The 17,964-nt window shown below is 42.4% G+C and overlaps 1 non-coding gene across 1 annotated transcript; it reads left to right on the top strand.

The window, feature by feature from the left end:
- Nucleotides 1–415: 415 nt before the first annotated feature.
- LOC121103939 lies at nt 416–522 on the top strand. Its single transcript, XR_005836230.1, has one exon. It is a non-coding gene; the product is annotated as a U6 spliceosomal RNA (small nuclear RNA).
- The last annotated feature ends 17,442 nt before the right edge of the window (nt 523–17,964 follow it).

The following is a 17,964-nucleotide window of genomic DNA, read 5'->3' as shown; positions in this document are numbered from 1 at the left end:
AAATTAATCGAACCCAAGGAAGGGGTTTTGGGAACCTCTGACTTATAGCCAGTCAGTCAGAAGCACAGGTAACAACTTGGACTCGAGACTGACATCGAAAGTAGAGGGCGATCATGTGGGACTGAGCCCTCAACCTGAGGAATCCGATGCTATCTCCGGGTAGGTAGTGTGAAACCTGAGTTAAATTACAGGACACCCAGCTTGTGTAGGAGACTTGCTTGAATGTGTGGGGGGAAAGCCCACACATCGGAATTGCGTATAGGATAGTAAAAGCTAAAACTGGCAGAAGTAAATGGAGAAGTGGACAGATCCACTATCACAACTGGAGATTTTAACACATCTCACTGAGTGATAGCTCAAACAGGCACATGAAAATTCAGTTAGATGCATTACATTTAAACAATGTTAGTAACAAGTGCTCACTTCAGTAGCACATATACTAAAATTGGAACAATACGGAGAAGATTAGCATGGCCCCCGTGCAAGGACGACACGCAAGTTTGTGAAGCATTCCGCATTTAAAAAATAAATGTTACTAACAAATGTATTCACTTAATTGACATGGAACAATGCACATAATAACTACACATGGAACATTGCAGAGTAAGTCACATGTTGGGCCATAAAGGAAAACTTGAGGAACTCCCATGAACATAATACAATCTAGCCTGAAGAGTTGGGTGACGATTCAAAGGTAATGTTGGGTTCTCTGTCCCTCTCCTACCTTTACATGATTCCCAAGAATGTTAATCTCCAACAACCCCCACCAGCTTCAAATGACCCTCTCCACGTGCCAAACCCCTGACCTGGGAGAACCATGTGACTCAGGCCTTTCCCCTCAACTAGCTGTCTGAAAATACACCTGAGGTTCGCTTGACTTGGGTACGGTAAGATGACAGACATGGAAACAATGTCCTTGAAAGAGGAGTTTACTACCTACAGCTCCCAAGAGGAGGGGACACGCCATAACACTCAGGGCCACATAAGGAAACACCTGCGTTGGTCAGGAGGCAGAGAGAATGAGGGGGAAACATGAGCCAGAGTCATTATTCTGGCTTAATGGGAAGGACTGGGAGAGGCGGGATCAGGATCCCGAGTTAAGCTTTGGATTGAATAGTTTGAATAATTTTGGTGGACACTGGGCTAGGCGGGGGGCCCCTAGTGGTCCAGTATCTGGACTTGGGATGATTTAGGGCAAGGAGAATACTGAACTGGGGTGTGAGAATTTGATAAAGGAGGTGGTGGGAGGTGTGAACTCTGGATTGGTTGGTTTGCGTATCAAAAGTGTTGACTGCTATCTCAAGGAATTAGCTCACCCTAGGAGAGGCAGTCCCTGCACCAGGTCCACAAGGCCCCTATTTTGTCAAAGCATCATACAATATAGTTAATAGAAAACATGCAGAATATGCCGAGGGAAAGATTTCACCTCAGTCGTGACCATAGCCATAGGAGGAGAGGTTTTCCATGTAGAACTAGGATAGGCGTGTCATGACCCACTGGGGTCATGTCTCAGGAGAATAGAAAACACTCAGCCCTGGCCCTTGCGACCCTCCATCTAAAGGGGGACTGCCGGGTGTCTTGTTGGATGGGGTTGGAGAGGGGGGCCCAGAAACCTCCTGGCCTGGGGGCGTCCTGACACGGAGGACCAGCACTGACCAACCCATCCATGGGGTGACCTGCAGGAAGTGACCCGTCACCAGTGTCCTCGCAGGGTGCTCATGAGGTGAATCTGTGGGGTCTGTAGCTGGAGGTTTGGAGAAGATCCAGGAGGGCTGCCGAGGAAGGCAAGAGCAGACCCCAAACCATGTTGTCAGGGCCACACAAATAAGATGGAGTCCTAATAGGAAAACCCTTTCCCAAAGGCATAGAGAGGAGAGCCCTGGCAGACAGAAAAAAAAAAAAAAAAGCAAAACAAAACAAACGCAAAAAGCAAAAGAAAAAAGAAAAAGGAAAAACAAAACACGTAACTTCCCTGAGTTTTGCCACCAGCCTAATGCCGCAGGAGCCATTTCGAACTGCACCACTCTTGCACAGGAGGCTGGCAAGAGTCAGGAGGCCTGGGACCCAGGTACTGGTAGCTGCAAATCCAGAAGATTCTGCGGCCTACTGCATCACATGGTGTCCCTTCATTTTTCCTCGAAAAGGGACTCTGACCACACAGTCACCAGCTCCTTGCCTTCTCTGAGATTGCTGAGTCTCAGATAAAGGAGTCTCTCTGGGGTCATTCAGATACTACATAGTATCTCCAGAAATGGAGACCGGAACTGAGCTTCATGAGAGAGGAAGGCGTGGCCATGCACAGCTGCAATGAACTCTTTCTGCAATACAGCTGACCCTTGAGCAACACGGGTTTGAACCGCACGGGTCCATTTTTAAGGAGGTTTTTTTGTTTTGTTTTGTTTACAATACACTATTGTAAATGTATTTTCTCTTCCTTATGATTTTCTTCATAACATTTTCTTTTCTCTAGCTTACTTTCTTGTAAGAATACAGTACATAATACACATGACATACGAAGTAGGTGTTAATTGACTGGTTATGTTATCGCTACGGCTTCCAGTCAACAGTAAGCTATTAGCAGTTAAGTTTTTCGAGAGTCAAAAATTATAGATGGACTTTTGACCCAGCTGGGGGGAGTCGGTGCCCCTAAACCCCACGTTGTTCAAGGGACAACCGTACATGAGGTCTGAAATAAGGGTAAAGTAACAGAAACATTTGAAAATAGCCACGTGGCAGGAAATAACTCCAGCACATTCCACAGAGGTTACACACAAAACAGCTGGGAAGTGTAAAGGAAACAGCAAAGAGTTGGTGGGTCGCTATGAGGAGAGCAGGGGGGAAAAGCATGGTTTTTCCTTTTAATAACGCAGTCAATGTGGATAGATGCCCTCTGGCGGTCAGATCCAGAATTGTAGCTCTGAAAGTCTTGGCTCGAGGGGCGCAGCCAAAGAAAGGGAGGGACAAGTCCAGCCAGAGTGAGCCAAAAAGAAATCTGCTAACGAGAGTGCGTGAACGTTTGGAGTGTGGGAAGTGTAAGACACACACACAGACACAGATAAACTGTCCAAGTCAAGCATGGAAATTTTTAAAATTTTACAAAACAGTGTCAGGTGAACGTTTTTATAAACTGGTAAAAATATATGTGAACTTTTTTGCCCGTTAGTTATTAGATATTTTAAGTGTTTCTTTCACAAACTTACCTAACGTCAAAATATTAAACCCTACAAATACACATTTAGGAAATGAAATTATCCTGCACCTTCCATCTCAATGATCCCCTCATTGTAACCCACAGGTACCCACTATAGACAGATTGGTGCTCATTTTCCAGATGTGTTCTCTTTAGGTAATGTGACTACGTACCTTAAAACACGAGTATTCCGTATGGACACATATTACTTTTAAATGATCAACCACGTAAGTAGTTTTATGCAAATTGGCCTTTTCACTTCTTTTGACTTCTCCAGATTTTCATTTCTTCAGCTAATGTGCTTTGGCATCTGTCCAGTGTTTATTAGAGTAAGCACTTTGGCTTCTCAGTGAATTATTTATTCATATCTTTTGGCTCTTTTTCTGCATCGACTGGTTAGCAACAGACCTTTATGTTCACGCATATTAGCACAAGGTCTGTAATAACATTTGCACAGATTTACTCCCAGCTTTTCATTTTTTTATTTTGACAGTACATAAGTTGGCGTTAAGTTTTTGTTGACTTTATGTTTTAAAAATAATATAGCAAAAGTGAATAATACACAGGGTTTCATCAATTACCAGACCCCTGGGGATTCAGTCATTCAGAGCCTTAAAGGCGTCAGGACACAGTGGAAAAAGCTTTATATCTAATTCTACATTTGTGAAAAACCGGGATGATACCTGAACACTTGTTTAGCTTAAAGGGGATATGTAATGTGCCTCTGGCTTAAAGTAATTCTGTAAATGATGATTTCGTTCCCGCCATGGAGGTCACGTACCCTGTGCTTCGGCCTGGGCCGCACACCTGGCTTCAGACAGGCCAGCTGATGGGGCGCTGTATCCGTGCCTCTAGGCGGAGGGGCCGGCGTCGCGTCTCCACAATCACCTTCACCAACGGTGGGTTGGTGGGTTGTCTGAGCACAAAGTGGCCGTGACATACACAGCAGAGAAATTTAAATCTAGATATGCGACCCTGGGACCACGTTAACTATGTTACAAATTTAGTTAGAAAAATTAAAGGGAAGTTATAAAAAGACCTTGTCTATCCCAAGCAAAAATGTTAAATATAAAGAAATGTGAATTATTGGGAAAATATTTGGAACCTTTTATAAACAAATGTTTATTGTTACCCTATGTAAATAAATCCGATTACCTAGAAGAGTGTTGTTCAAAGTCCACAGTGAAGTAATCCCAACTATGCATCACAGTCAAATATATAAAGATTAAAGTATAAAACCACGGGATGACTGGCTGGCTCAGTCAGTAGCGCACACGACCCTTGATCTCAGGGTCTTGAGTTCAAGCCCCACGCTGGGCATAGAGCTTACTTTTAAAAAAATAATAAAGTATAAAACAAATTACATATGTATATGTCTGTGTATGTGTGTATAAAGCATACTGAAGAGCAGTAGATGTATTGCTATCCAAATTTTGAAGAAATATATATGTTCGTGCGAGTCTACCTCTATACTACTCTACATACAAAAATATAGCTGGAGAACACAAATTCTCTACACACAAAAATATAGCTGGAAAATAGAAATTTAATTACAAAGTCTGGACACCTTGCTGTGTAGCAGGATGAAGGAAACAGACAAGAAAAAATTCCCTAATAAATATTCATTCTGAACCGCATTTGTTTTCAGGACAAATATATTAATTTTGAAATCAGAAAAATAACGAGGGAAAAATACCTAAGATTGTAGTAGATTCTTTGCTGGGAATTTCATTACAAAAATAATGCAGGCAAACATAGACACACGTTCTAAATAATTTTGGGTGGTGAAATTGGTGGCAACAGGGGAGGCAGGAACCCAATCTCTAGTGGCAGCTCTCATCCGCTTTCCGAGTCTTTCCTTCAAATGGCTTCACAAAGACATATTTCTATGAACACTGTAGTTTTTTGGCTCTAACATGCAAATACTGGCTTTTCCACTTTTACAAATTGTTGGACAATATTCAATAACTATCCCTTGACATTTCTTTAAAATGGGTTATTGATCTATTTCAGTTGATAAACATGTCCCTAATAAACTGGATATTTCAATATCAGTAAAGAAGCAAAAGAAAATGTCTCACATTCACATGTGACCAGTTACATTTGCTAGTCAGCTTCAAAATACATAATGATGCAATTAAAAGTGCATTTGCACTTCACTGGCTCTTTTAAGCTTTATAGAGTTACCCTGTGAGATGATTTTTGGAAACGAAGTCACTTTTAAATAAAGAAAACATATTTAAAATGTCTGATATATAGAGTCTGGATGCAGTAAATACTTGTAGAATAAACGAAAAAATCATAATAATGTTTGGGGCGCCTGGGTGACTCAGTCAGCTAAGCATCCACTCTTGATTTCGGCTCAGGATCTCAGGGTCATGAGATCGAGCCCCTTGTAGGGCTCCGCACTCCGCACAGGGTCTGCTTGAGATTCTCTCTCCCCGTCTCCCTTTGCCCCTCCCCTGGCCTGAGAGCACACTCCCTCTCACTCTCTCAAAATAAATGAACATTGGAAAAGTGTCCATTCATATCTTCTGCCCATTTTTTTTCTTTGATTATTTGTTTCTCGTGTATTGAGTTTGAGAAGTTCTTTGTAGATCTTGGATACCAGTCTTTTATCTGTAGTGTCATTTGCAAATATCTTCTCCCATTCCGTGGGCTGCCTCCAATGAAGACATATGAATGGCTAACAGACACATGAAAAAATGTTCAAAATCATTAGCCATCAGGGAAATTCAAATCAAAACCACATTGAGATACCACCTTACTCCAGTTAGCATGGCAATAATTGACCAGGCAAGAAACAACAAATGTTGGAGAGGATGTGGAGAAAGGGGATCCCTCTTACGCTGTTGGTGGGAATCCAAGTTGGTACAGCCACTTTGGAAAACAGTGTGGAGGAAAACTTTTTAACTTTAAAAAGTTAAAAATTGAGCTACCCTATGACCCAGCCATTGCAATACTGAGTATTTACCCCAAAGATACAGACGTAGTGAAGAGAAGGGCCATATGCACTCCAAAGTTCATAGCAGCATTGTCCACAATAGCTAAATCGTGGAAGGAGCCGAGATGCCCTTCAACAGATGACTGGATTAAGAAGATGTGGTCCATATATACAATGGAATATTACTCAGCCATCAGAAAGAACGAGTTCTCAACATTTGCAGCAAAGTGGATGGGACTGGAGATTATGCTAAGTGAAATAAGTCAAGCAGAGAAAGACAATTCTCATATGGTTTCACTCATTTATGGAACATAAGAAATAGCCGGAAGATCGGTAGGAGAAGGAAGGGAAGAGTGAAGGGGGGTAAGCAGAAGGGGGAATGAACCATGAGAGATTATGCACTCTGGGAAACAAACTGAGGGCTTCAGAGGGGAGGGGGTGTGGGGGACTGGGATAGGCCGGCGATGGGTACTAAGGAGGGCACGTATTGCATGGTGCACTGGGTGTTATACGCAAATAATGAATCCTGGAACACTACATACATCAAAAACTAAGGATATACTGTATGGTGACTAACATAACACAATAAAAAAGTATTGTATAAAAAATAAATAAAAAAATAAATGAACAAAATCTTTAAAAAGATGTTTGAATGCATCTCAACTACATATACATGTGTATGTATATGTATGTCTATATGTGTGCGTACGTCTATGTCTACATGTGTGTACGTATGTGTACACGTTTATATATTTCACACTCTCACAGACACACACGTGCAGATTTCTAGGAATCGTTGGTGGGAGGGGCTGAAGAAAACTTCCTGACATGGGGTTTAATGTCCTCGGGCTCTGTCTGAGTCACCCTTTAATGCTTTATTTGTCACATAAACTTCCAGAAAATTCCCTGTAATGGGGCTCTTCTCTCCCTCTTTCCAAGGTTTCCTGCTAAAGGATGGTCCAAGCCGCCCTTCTGGGTCTGGTCACTAGATGGCAGTGACCACCAATTTCTGAATTTTCTCCAAAGAAAACAATTATTTGAGAAAACGAAACAAAAATCTACGAAACGTTCTTTTGCATTGCAAGTGGTGAAAGTGTATGTAAAACAATCATAGCCAAAGCCCTTTACCCAGCAGTGTTCTCCTCTAGGGTTCCACAGATGTGAAACATCGGGCTAGCATCCCACTCGCTGGTGGATACTACAGACCTGGGGATGAGAGCAAAGAGAGAAGGGGTTCATGCACCTCTACAATTGTGCTGTGAAGGTACGCACAATTTTCCAGAGATGCCCAATTGCCGGGTAGTGGATTTCCACACAGGATTTCCTCAGGAACAAACTGGTTGGGGTCTCAGATTAGCTCTCCGCTCCCCTCTTTCCCTGGTTAGTTTCCCTGGTTAGGCTCCCTCAGGTCTCACTTTAAACCTCATGTGGGAAGTTTCGTCAGACACAGATAATGCTTTGATTATCCTTAACCATCCAGTGACTCCACCAGCTCACCATTTCCAGATACACTTTTTCATTTGCAAGGAGTCCGACGAGAGTGAGTTCCAAAAGTCTCATGGGCTGTGTGGCCTCATACAATGCACTGAAGACTCCAGAGCTTTCAAATGTCCTGTCTGAAGCTGTGCCCCAGGATTCACCTCTTGTACTTTTTAAAAAAGATTTTATTTATTTATCTCCCAGAGAGAGAGGGAGAGAGAGAGAGAGGGAGGCTGAGCACAAGCAAGGAGAGCAGCAGGCAGAGGGAGAAGCAAGCTCCCTTCTGAGCAAGGAACCCGAAGCGAGACTCAAACCCAGGACTTGGGATCCTGATCTGAGCTGAAGGCAGATGCTTAACTGACTGAGCCACCCAGATGTCCCAACCTCTTGCACTTTTGAGAGGGATGCCCAGGACATGGGCCAGGTGAGCAATGGAACCACAGAGTTGTTCCATGGAGAGCAGCGGGGGCGGGTACTGTAGAGAAGCTGTGCAGCCTGTGGATTGATGTTCCCTCCTCTAAAAGATCCCATGAGAACTCCTAAATGAGTCTCTTCTTTTTACCAGACACCGTACTCCATGGCAAGGGCCACATCAACCTTCCAGAGGTAGAATTGCGGGTTTGAAAGTTTTAAACGATTTACTTTGTGGAATACTGTTGAAAATATATTTCCAAAATATATAAATGAACTTGGAAAAGATGGAAAATTCAAGAGGCAAGCGAAACTCTCTATTAAATTCTGGTGATACATAATCATTCTCTATATTCTTATTCACTGTGTGCACAACAGGACACTGACTTAGCTTTTAATCTACATAATAATATTGAATCTCTTGGCATAACTATAGGGTCCACACGGTGTTTCCCTCTACGGATGAGAAAGCTGAGCCTCACATCCCAGGCGTGGCTGAGGCCAAAACACCTGTGTGACCTACACTGCCCTTGTGATCTCATCAAACGCCCACAAGGACCCTATGAGGGAGGGTCCTCTGTTCAATCCCTGGATTGTGGGGGGAGGGCTGAGGCTTGGGGAGCTTAGTGACCCATCCTGTCATATGACATTGGCAGAGCCCAGACTGGAACCCACATCTTTCTGACCCCAAAGCCCTTACTCTTCCCATTGACTGTACCGTTGTGGGCTTTGTTTCTGACCATGATAGGAATCCCCGCTCAGTTTAGACAGTGTGGAAAATACATTCAAGTATGGAGGGGAAAGTATAAATAACCACCAACTCTGCAACCCACTGGCAAACGGTTCACTTTGGGGTCCCTTTCCTGACACCTGAACACTGTTTAAAATCTAATTTTAGTTTACTGTGGCTATTTGGGGCAACTCTTTTGTCTTTATCCCTACTCTTCTAAACCGTATCACACAAATACTGTTCCTCACAAGGAAGGAAAGCTATGTATTATCTTTGAAAATGAATTAACTGCTGCAAGAATACGAAAGGCAAAACCTGACAGAAACATTCAGAGAACATAATTCCTTGTTTCTCAAAGAATTTTGTCTTAAAGCAAATTACACCTGACCTGGGTTTGAGCCCTGGTTCCACTACCTACTAGCACAGTGGTGCTCAAGCTTGGTCACCATGCACCCGGCTCAGACGACCAAGGGCCTTCGTAAGCGGGCTGGTTGTCCTCATTGGTTCCATCTCTACCTGGCTTTGTCTAGCCCCTAGTACTCTGTCCCACTGAGAATACACACAGTCTTACACATTTGCCTCAGCCTTTGACCCTCATCCGATAGGGCCGTGTCTCCCCCGCCCCGACCCGCCACGTTCCCGCTGAAATTAACCTTAACAAGGTCAACAACCACCTTTCTCACATTTCTAGATCATGAGTGTTGAAGGGTCAAATGAAGACAAAGATTTCCCTCTCCAAGACAGAATTCGTTTGCTTGTGTCTAGACCAATATTATATTGCAATGCTATCATTTTCCTAAAAGCTAGAGTTTAAAATACCTTCTATAGAGTCAGAGTCAGATAACAGGGAAATGTGTGCTCTAGACAATGGGCTTTCAAATACAGGAAACATCTTCCTCTACCTCCCATACTTTGGCTCCATCATAATGAATTTTGCTAATAGGTTTACTGAATGGTAGCAATAAATGTTCACGGTCCTTTCAATAACCTTTATCCTATTTGGTTTTATTTTTTTCTCAAGGCATTCCAGGTATGCAATGAAATCATCTAAAATTATAATGTTGTTTTATACTATATCGTGGCTAAATGTCTCATCTAAAAACATTCTCTGATACACCATAATTAGACAATGTTAATAGTGCTTGGTATGATCTGGATGGTTGTGTCCCCGCACAAATGCATACACCATAACCCCCAACTGATGGTGTTGGGAAATGGGGTCTTTGCAAGGTGATCAGGACACAAGGACAGAGCCCTTATTAAAAAGGCCCCAGAGAGCGTGCTTGTCCCTTCTATCATGTGAGGACACAGCGAGAAGTTGGCAGTCTGCAACCCAGAAGAGGGACCTCACTAGAACCCAACCATGCTGTCAGTGTGAACTTGGACTTCCAGCCCCCAGAATTATGAGAATAATTTCTGTCATTATAAGCCACCCAGGCTGTGGTTTTTGCTATAGCAGCCTGAATGGACTAAGACAGTACTGAAATACACGGTGGTGACAGGGAACTCCTCTGCAGGTTCTGGAATCTTAAGCCAAAATACTTATACTTCACAACAGAAATCATAGTGCTGGACTTTTGGGATGTAGTCCATTCAGTAAAATAACTCAGCCTATATAATAAATACCCATGTATCCACGTTAATTAAGCAAATGTTTGAATTAATGAAGAGATGGGTGAGAGGTGTCGAGTTGTCTTCTTTCAATAATTTCAGATAGTATATGTGGATATGCTCCCTCCACGTGGTGTATGTCTTATTTTACGTGTCAACTTGACTGGGCCATGGGATGCCCTGATATCTGGTTCAACATTATTTCTGGGTGTTCTGTGAGGGTGTTTCTGGATGCAACTAGCATTTGAATTGGAAGACTAAGTAAACCAGATCACCCTCCCCAATGTGAGTGGGCATCACCCAATCCACTGAGGGCCTGAACAGAACACAGAGGTGGAGAAAGGGAGGATTTGCTCTCTCCTCCTGACTCACTGAGCTGGACATTGGTTTTCTCCTGCCCTCAGACTGGGAATCACACCATCTGTGCTTGGTTGCTCAGGCCTTCGGACTTGGACTGGAGCCACATCATCAGCTTTCCTGGGTCTCAAGCTAACAGACGCCAAATCACGGGACCGCTTATTCTCCATAATGGCATGAGCTAATTCCTCATAATCAATCCATCTCAGCCTCTCTCTGTCTCTCTGTCTCCCTTCCGTCCCTCCCTCCCTCTCTCCCTATACATATATATAGGGCAGGGCAAACTTAATGCCTCACTGCTAAAGAATAAGAGTAGGCAAATGGAAAACAGAGAAATTCAGCAAGCACCACCTTAACCCAGCAATGAATATCAACATCTCCAGGGATGTTATGTGGGTATCAAGTCCCCCCAGGTAGGTTGTGACGAGAAGGGCTCTGCAACTGTGTGGTATTCTTCCAGAAAACCCTTAATCCTCATCCAATTATGAGAGGGAAAAAAAAACAGACTAAACCTTTTTTCCTTAACGCTGTCAGGGTCGTGAAAATAGTACGGCAGTCCCTCAGAGAGTTAAACACAGCTACCGTATGACCAACAAATTCCACTCCTAGGTACATACCCAGGAGAAATAAAAACACACGTCAACATAAAAATTTGTAAACAAACGTAACATATCACCATCACTCATAGTAGCCAAAAAGTAGAAAAAACCTACATGACTATCAGGAGATGAACAGATAAACCAATGTGGTATATCCATGCAGTAGCATATTATTCATTCAAAAAAAGTAATGAACTACCGGCACATGATACGATAGGCATGAACCGTAAAAACACTACGTGAAGTAGCCAAACATGCAAAAGACCACATTTTGTATGACTCCATTTAAATGAAATGTCCCGAATAGGCAAATCCATGGAGACAGAAAACACATCTCTGGTTCCTTGGGTTGAGGGTGGGTGCGAGATTTAATGGAATTCAAGCATAATGGGACTTTGGGGGGTGATGGAAAAGCCTACAGCTCACTTATGCTAATGACTGCACAACTCCATGCATTTACTAAAATCATTAAATTGTACCCTTAAAATGTGTGAGCTTCATTGTCTAAATTATATCCCAATAAAGTTGTTTACAATGTGATGTTGGCCTGGTCTCCTGTTGTACCTCAGTGAACACCAGCCTTTTAATAAAAAAGTCTTGGGGCGCCTGGGTGGCTCAGTCAGTTAAGCGTCTGCCTTTGGCTGAGGTCATGATCCCAGGGTTCTGGGATCGAGTCCTGCATTGGACTCCCTGCTCAGCGGGGCGCCTGCTTCTCCCTCTGTCCCTCCCTCCGCGCCTGCTTTCCTCACACTCTCTCTCTCAAATAAATAAATAAAAATCGTTCAAAGACCAATGTACTGTACGGTGACTAACATGACACAATAAAAAAATAAAATAATAAAAATAAAATAAAAAAGGTCCTGATGCATGTGTTTTGTATAAAAATGGATCTATATAAAACTGTCATTGTATCTCGGGCCTGCTGATGTCCTGGGTTCCTCCAAGCAATGACCTTCCCCCCACACATGCCACCGCGGGCTGCTCTTGTGTGCCAAGTGTGATTTATTACTTCCACATCTTCCGACTGTGGTGGTGGCTTGAGAGTTGGTCCAGGACAGAGTCCAGGGCCTGGCCTGTGTGACATGACCTTAACATGACTACTTTCCTCTCTGCTCTGCGGCCTTTCTCAGGGGACTCCACTTTGGGGGGACAAAACTGTAACTGGCTTTCCAGGTGTCGGTGTGGCAGGACTTCTCACAGGGCTACATAGGTGCACACTCTTTGCACCAACCATTTCCCTGTTACAGGTTTATCTTCAGGACATAGTTAAGGATGGCAGTGAAGTATTGGCTCTATGGATTGCCCTCCCGATATTTTCTCAGTTTCACTCTGGGCCTGGATTCAGGAAGGAAGACCAAATGGGAAGCAACATCATGAAGGGGCAGAAGGAAACAGAGGGAAATGTAATGATAAGGAATATAAGAAACACTCGGAATTCCAGAAAACATGGGTTGTGACAATTGGTTATGTGACATCCATAGGATGGAACTCTAGTCAAACATTCAAAAACAATGATAATGAAAACACTGATGAGAAGTGATTTATTGCCTATCAGATTAGCAATCATACATGTTCTTTCAAAGTGTGGAAAAATGGAAACGCTCATGCCATTTTGTTAGCAATGCGCGTTAGTGGTAGTATTCTGAATATATTGCGTAATATACAATTTTCTGGATTACATAGTTTGGAAAGAATCATTTCAGGAACTGAATAAAGAGATGCTCACAAAGATACTTACATATATGTCAGCAAAGTTTCTAAGTATAGTATAGTTTATAACAGAAAAAAATGGTAAAGATAAAAACAAAATTTTTGTCACTAGGATACTGGTGAATTCAATTTTGTGCCTTCCGTAAGATGAAACACGCAGGGGATGTAAATAAATAAATAAATAAATAAATAAAATAAAGGTAAAAAATTTTGTTGTAAAGTAATTTAAAATGTCATCTTAGAAATGCATTTACATGGAAAGATGGTCATAATAAGAGCAAAGGTGGGTTATAAAGATAGTAAGTGGAAAGGATCCCTTTTTGCTTATACAGGTCTCAGCTATTTATCTAGAAGTCTCAAAAGATAAAAATGAACATCATCTTTTTCTTCTTCTCACATACAGCTTTCTCTTGAGCAAAGAAGGAGTTAGTCAGTATCCCTGGACCTTGGGTACGCTGCTTTTCCACCAGACTTCCAGAAAGCTCTGTCTTGTGGGTTTGGGCCACAGCCCCTCGCTCCCACCCTCCGGCTCCCTGATGTCCAAGCTGCAGTTCAGGCTTCTGTCAGGAGGTGGCACCAACGTACCACCTCATTCAAATTTCTCTACAAAGACGTAGTCAAAGAACCAAAAAAAAAGTAATGTTTCTTTCCTGCCAGCTCCTAGGTAGACCCGCAGTTTTTTCGGACAGAATTAGAATCACTTCTACATAGGTACATAAGTTGAAATTTCAGAAAGGGTATTGTTTTTTTTTTTTCTTTTTCTTTTTTTTTTGCTTTGACCTGTCTTTGTAGAGAAATTTGAATGAGGTGGTATGCTGGTGCCACTCCGACAGAAGCCTGAACTGCAGCTTGGACATCAGGGAGCCGGAGGGTGGGAGCGGAGGGGCCTGTGGCCCAAACCCACAAGACAGAGCTTTCTGGAAGTCTGGTGGAAAAGCAGCGTACCCAAGGTCCAGGGATACTGACTAACTCTTCTTGCTCAAGAGAAAGCTGTATGAGAAGAAGAAAAAGATGATGTTCATTTTTATCTTTTGAGACTTCTAGATAAATAGTGAGACCTGTATAAGCAAAAAGGGATCCTTTCCACTTACTATCTTTATAACCCACCTTTGCTCTTTATTATGACCATCTTTCCACAAATGCATTTCTAAGATGACATTTTAAATTACTTACAAACAAATTTTTACCTTTATTTTATTTATTTATTTATTTATTTACATCCCCTCGTGTTTCATCTTTTACGGAAGGCACAAAATTGAATTCACCAGTATCCTAGTGACAAAAATTTTGTTTATCTTTACCATTTTTTTTTCTGTTATAAACTATACTATACTTAGAAACTTTGCTGACATATATGTGGTATCTTTGTGAGCATCTCTTTATTCAGTTCCTGAAATGATTCTTCTTCAAACTATGTAATCCAGAAAATTGTATATTACAATATATTCAGAATACTACCACTAACGCCGATTGCTAACAAAATGGCATGAGCGTTTCCATTTTTCCACACTTTGAAAGAACATGTATGATTGCTAATCTGATAGGAATAAATCACTTCTCATCAGTGTTTTCATTATCATTGTTTTGAATGTTTGACTAGAGTTCCATCCCATGGATGTCACATAACCAATTGTCACAACCCATGTTTTCTGGAATTCGAGTGTTTCTTATATTCCTTATCATTACATTTCCTGTTTCCTTCTGCCCCTTCATGATGTTTGCTCATTTGGTCTTCCTTCCTGAATCCAGGCCCAGAGTGAAACTGAGAAAATATCGGAGGGCAATCCATAGAGCCAATACTTCACTGCCATCCTTAACTATGTCCTGAAGATAAACCTGTAACAGGGAAATGGTTGGTGCAAAGAGTGTGCACCTATGTAGCCCTGTGAGAAGTCCTGCCACACCGACACCTGGAAAGCCAGTTACAGTTTTGTCCCCCAAAGTGGAGTCCCCTGAGAAAGGCCGCAGAGAGAAGGAAAGTAGTCATGTTAAGGTCATGTCACACAGGCCAGGCCCTGACTCTGTCCTGGACCAACTCTCAAGCCACCACCACAGTCGGAAGATGTGAAGTAATAAATCACACTTGGCACACAAGAGCGCCCGGGGTGCATGTGTGGGGGAAGGTCATTGCTTGGAGGAACCGGACATCAGCAGGCCCGAGATACAATGACAGTTTTATATAGATCCATTTTTATTACAAAACACATGCATCAGACCTTTTTTATTTTATTTTATTATTTTATTTTTTATTGTGTCATGTTAGTCACCGTACAGTACATTGGTCTTTGAACGATTTTTATTTATTTATTTGAGAGAGAGAGGTGAGGAAAGCAGGCGCGAGGGAGGGACAGAGGGAGAAGCAGGCGCCGCTGAGCAGGGAGTCCAATGCAGGACTCGATCCCAGAACCCTGGGATCATGACCTCAGCCAAAGGCAGACGCTAACTGACTGAGCCACCCAGGCGCCCCAAGACTTTTTATTAAAAGGCTGGGTTCACTGAGGTACAACAGGAGACCTAGGCCAACATCACATTGTAAACAACTTATTGGGATATAATTTAGACATAAGCTCACACATTTTAGGTACAATTTAATGATTTTAGTAAATGCATGGAGTTGTGCAGTCATTAGCATAAGTGAGCTGTAGGCTTTTCCATCACCCCCAAAGTCCCATTATGCTTGAATTCCATTAAATCTCGCATCTACCCTCAACCAAGGAACCAGAGATGTGTTTTCTGTCTCCATGGATTTGCCTATTCGGACATTTTCATTTAAATGGAGTCATACAAAATGTGGTCTTTTTGCATGTTTGGCTACTTCACGTAGTGTTTTTAGGTTCATGCCTCATCGATCACATGTGCCGTAGTTCATTACTTTTTGAATGAATAATATGCTACTGCATGGATATACCATAGTTTATCTGTTCATCTCCTGATAGTCATGGAGGTTTTTCTACTTTTGGCTATCATGAGTGATGGTGATATGTTACGTTTGTTTACAAATTTTTATGTTGACGTGTGTTTTTATTTCTCCTGGGTATGTACCTAGGAGTGGAATTTGTTGGTCATACGGTAGCTGTGTTTAACTCTCTGAGGGACTGCCGCATACTATTTTCAGCACCCTGACAGCGTAAGGAAAAAAGGTTTAGTCTGTTTTTTTTCCTCTCATAATTGGATGAGGATTAAGGGTTTTCTGGAAGAATACCACACAGTTGTAGAGCCCTTCTCTGTCAACCTACCTGGGGGACTTGATACCCACATAACATCCTGGAGATGTTGATATTCATTGCTGGGTTAAGGTGGTGCTTGCTTGAATTTCTTGTTTTCCATTTGGCTCACTCTTATTCTTTAGCAGTGAGGCAAGTGCCCTGCCCTATATATATGTATAGGGAGAGGGAGGGAGGGACGAAGGGAGACAGAGAGACAGAGAGAGGCTGAGATGGATTGATTATGAGGAATTAGCTCATGCCATTATGGAGAATAAGCGGTCCCTGATTTGGCGTCTGTTAGCTTGAGACCCAGGAAAGCTGATGATGTGGCTCCAGTCCAAGTCCGAAGGCCTGAGCAACCAAGCACAGATGGTGTGATTCCCAGCTGAGGGCAGGAGAAAACCAATGTCCAGCCTAGTGAGTCAGGAGGAGAGAGCAAATCCTCCCTTTCTCCACCTCTGTGTTCTGTTCAGGCCCTCAGTGGATTGGGTGATGCCCACTCCACTTGGGGAGGGTGATCTTTTACTTAGTCTTCCAATTCAAATGCTAGTTGCATCCAGAAACACCCTCACAGAACACCCAGAAATTGTTGAACCAGAATCAGGGCATCCCATGGCCCAGTCAAGTGACACGTAATAAGACATACACCACGTGGAGGAGCATATCCACATATTATATCTGAAATTATTGAAAGAAGACAACTCGACACCTCTCACCCATCTCTTCATTAATTCAAACATTTGCTTAATTAATCGGGATACAGGGTATTTATTATATAGGCTGAGTTATTTTAATGAATGGACTACATCCCAAAAGTCCAGCACTATGATTTCTGTTGTGAAGTATAAGTATTTTGGCTTAAGATTCCAGAACCTGCAGAGGAGTTCCCTGTCACCACCGTGGTATTTCAGTACTGTCTTAGTCCATTCAGTGCTGCTATAGCAAAACCACAGCCTGGGTGGCTTATAATGACAGAAATTATTCTCATATTCTGGGGGCTGGAAGTCCAAGTTCACACTGACAGCATGGTTGGGTTCTAGTGAGGTCCCTCTTCTGGGTTGCAGATCCCAACTTCTCGCTGTGTCCTCACATGATAGAAGGGACAAGCACGCCTCTTGGGGCCTTTTTAATAAGGGCTCTGTCCTTGTGTCCTGATCACCTTGCAAAGACCCCATTTCCCAACACCATCAGTTGGGGGTTATGGTGTATGCATTTGTGCGGGACACAAACTCCAGATTCATACCAAGCACTATTAACATTGTCTAATTATGGTGTATCAGAGAATGTTTTTAGATGAGACATTTAGCCACGATATAGTATAAAACAACATTATAATTTTAGATGATTTCATTGCATACCTGGAATGCCTTGAGAAAAAAATAAAACCAAATAGGATAAAGGTTATTGAAAGGACCGGGAACATTTATTGCTACCATTCAGTAAACCTATTAGCAAAATTCATTATGATGGAGCCAAAGTATGGGAGGTAGAGGAAGATGTTTCCTGTATTTGAAAGCCCATTGTCTAGAGCACACATTTCCCTGTTATCTGACTCTGACTCTATAGAAGGTATTTTTAAACTCTAGCTTTTAGGAAAATGTATAGCATTGCAATATAATATTGGTCTAGACACAAGCAAACGAATTGTCTTGAGGAGGGAAATCTTTGTCTTCATTTGACCCTTCAACACTCGATTAGAAATGTGAGAAAGGTGGCGTGTGACCTTG

The sequence above is a fragment of the Ursus maritimus genome (genome assembly GCF_017311325.1).
Source record: "Ursus maritimus isolate PB19 chromosome X unlocalized genomic scaffold, ASM1731132v1 scaffold_X1, whole genome shotgun sequence".
Lineage (NCBI taxonomy): Eukaryota > Metazoa > Chordata > Mammalia > Carnivora > Ursidae > Ursus > Ursus maritimus.
The sequence above is the reverse complement of the archived record's forward strand: the minus strand, read 5'-3'. Positions and strand labels throughout refer to the sequence as shown.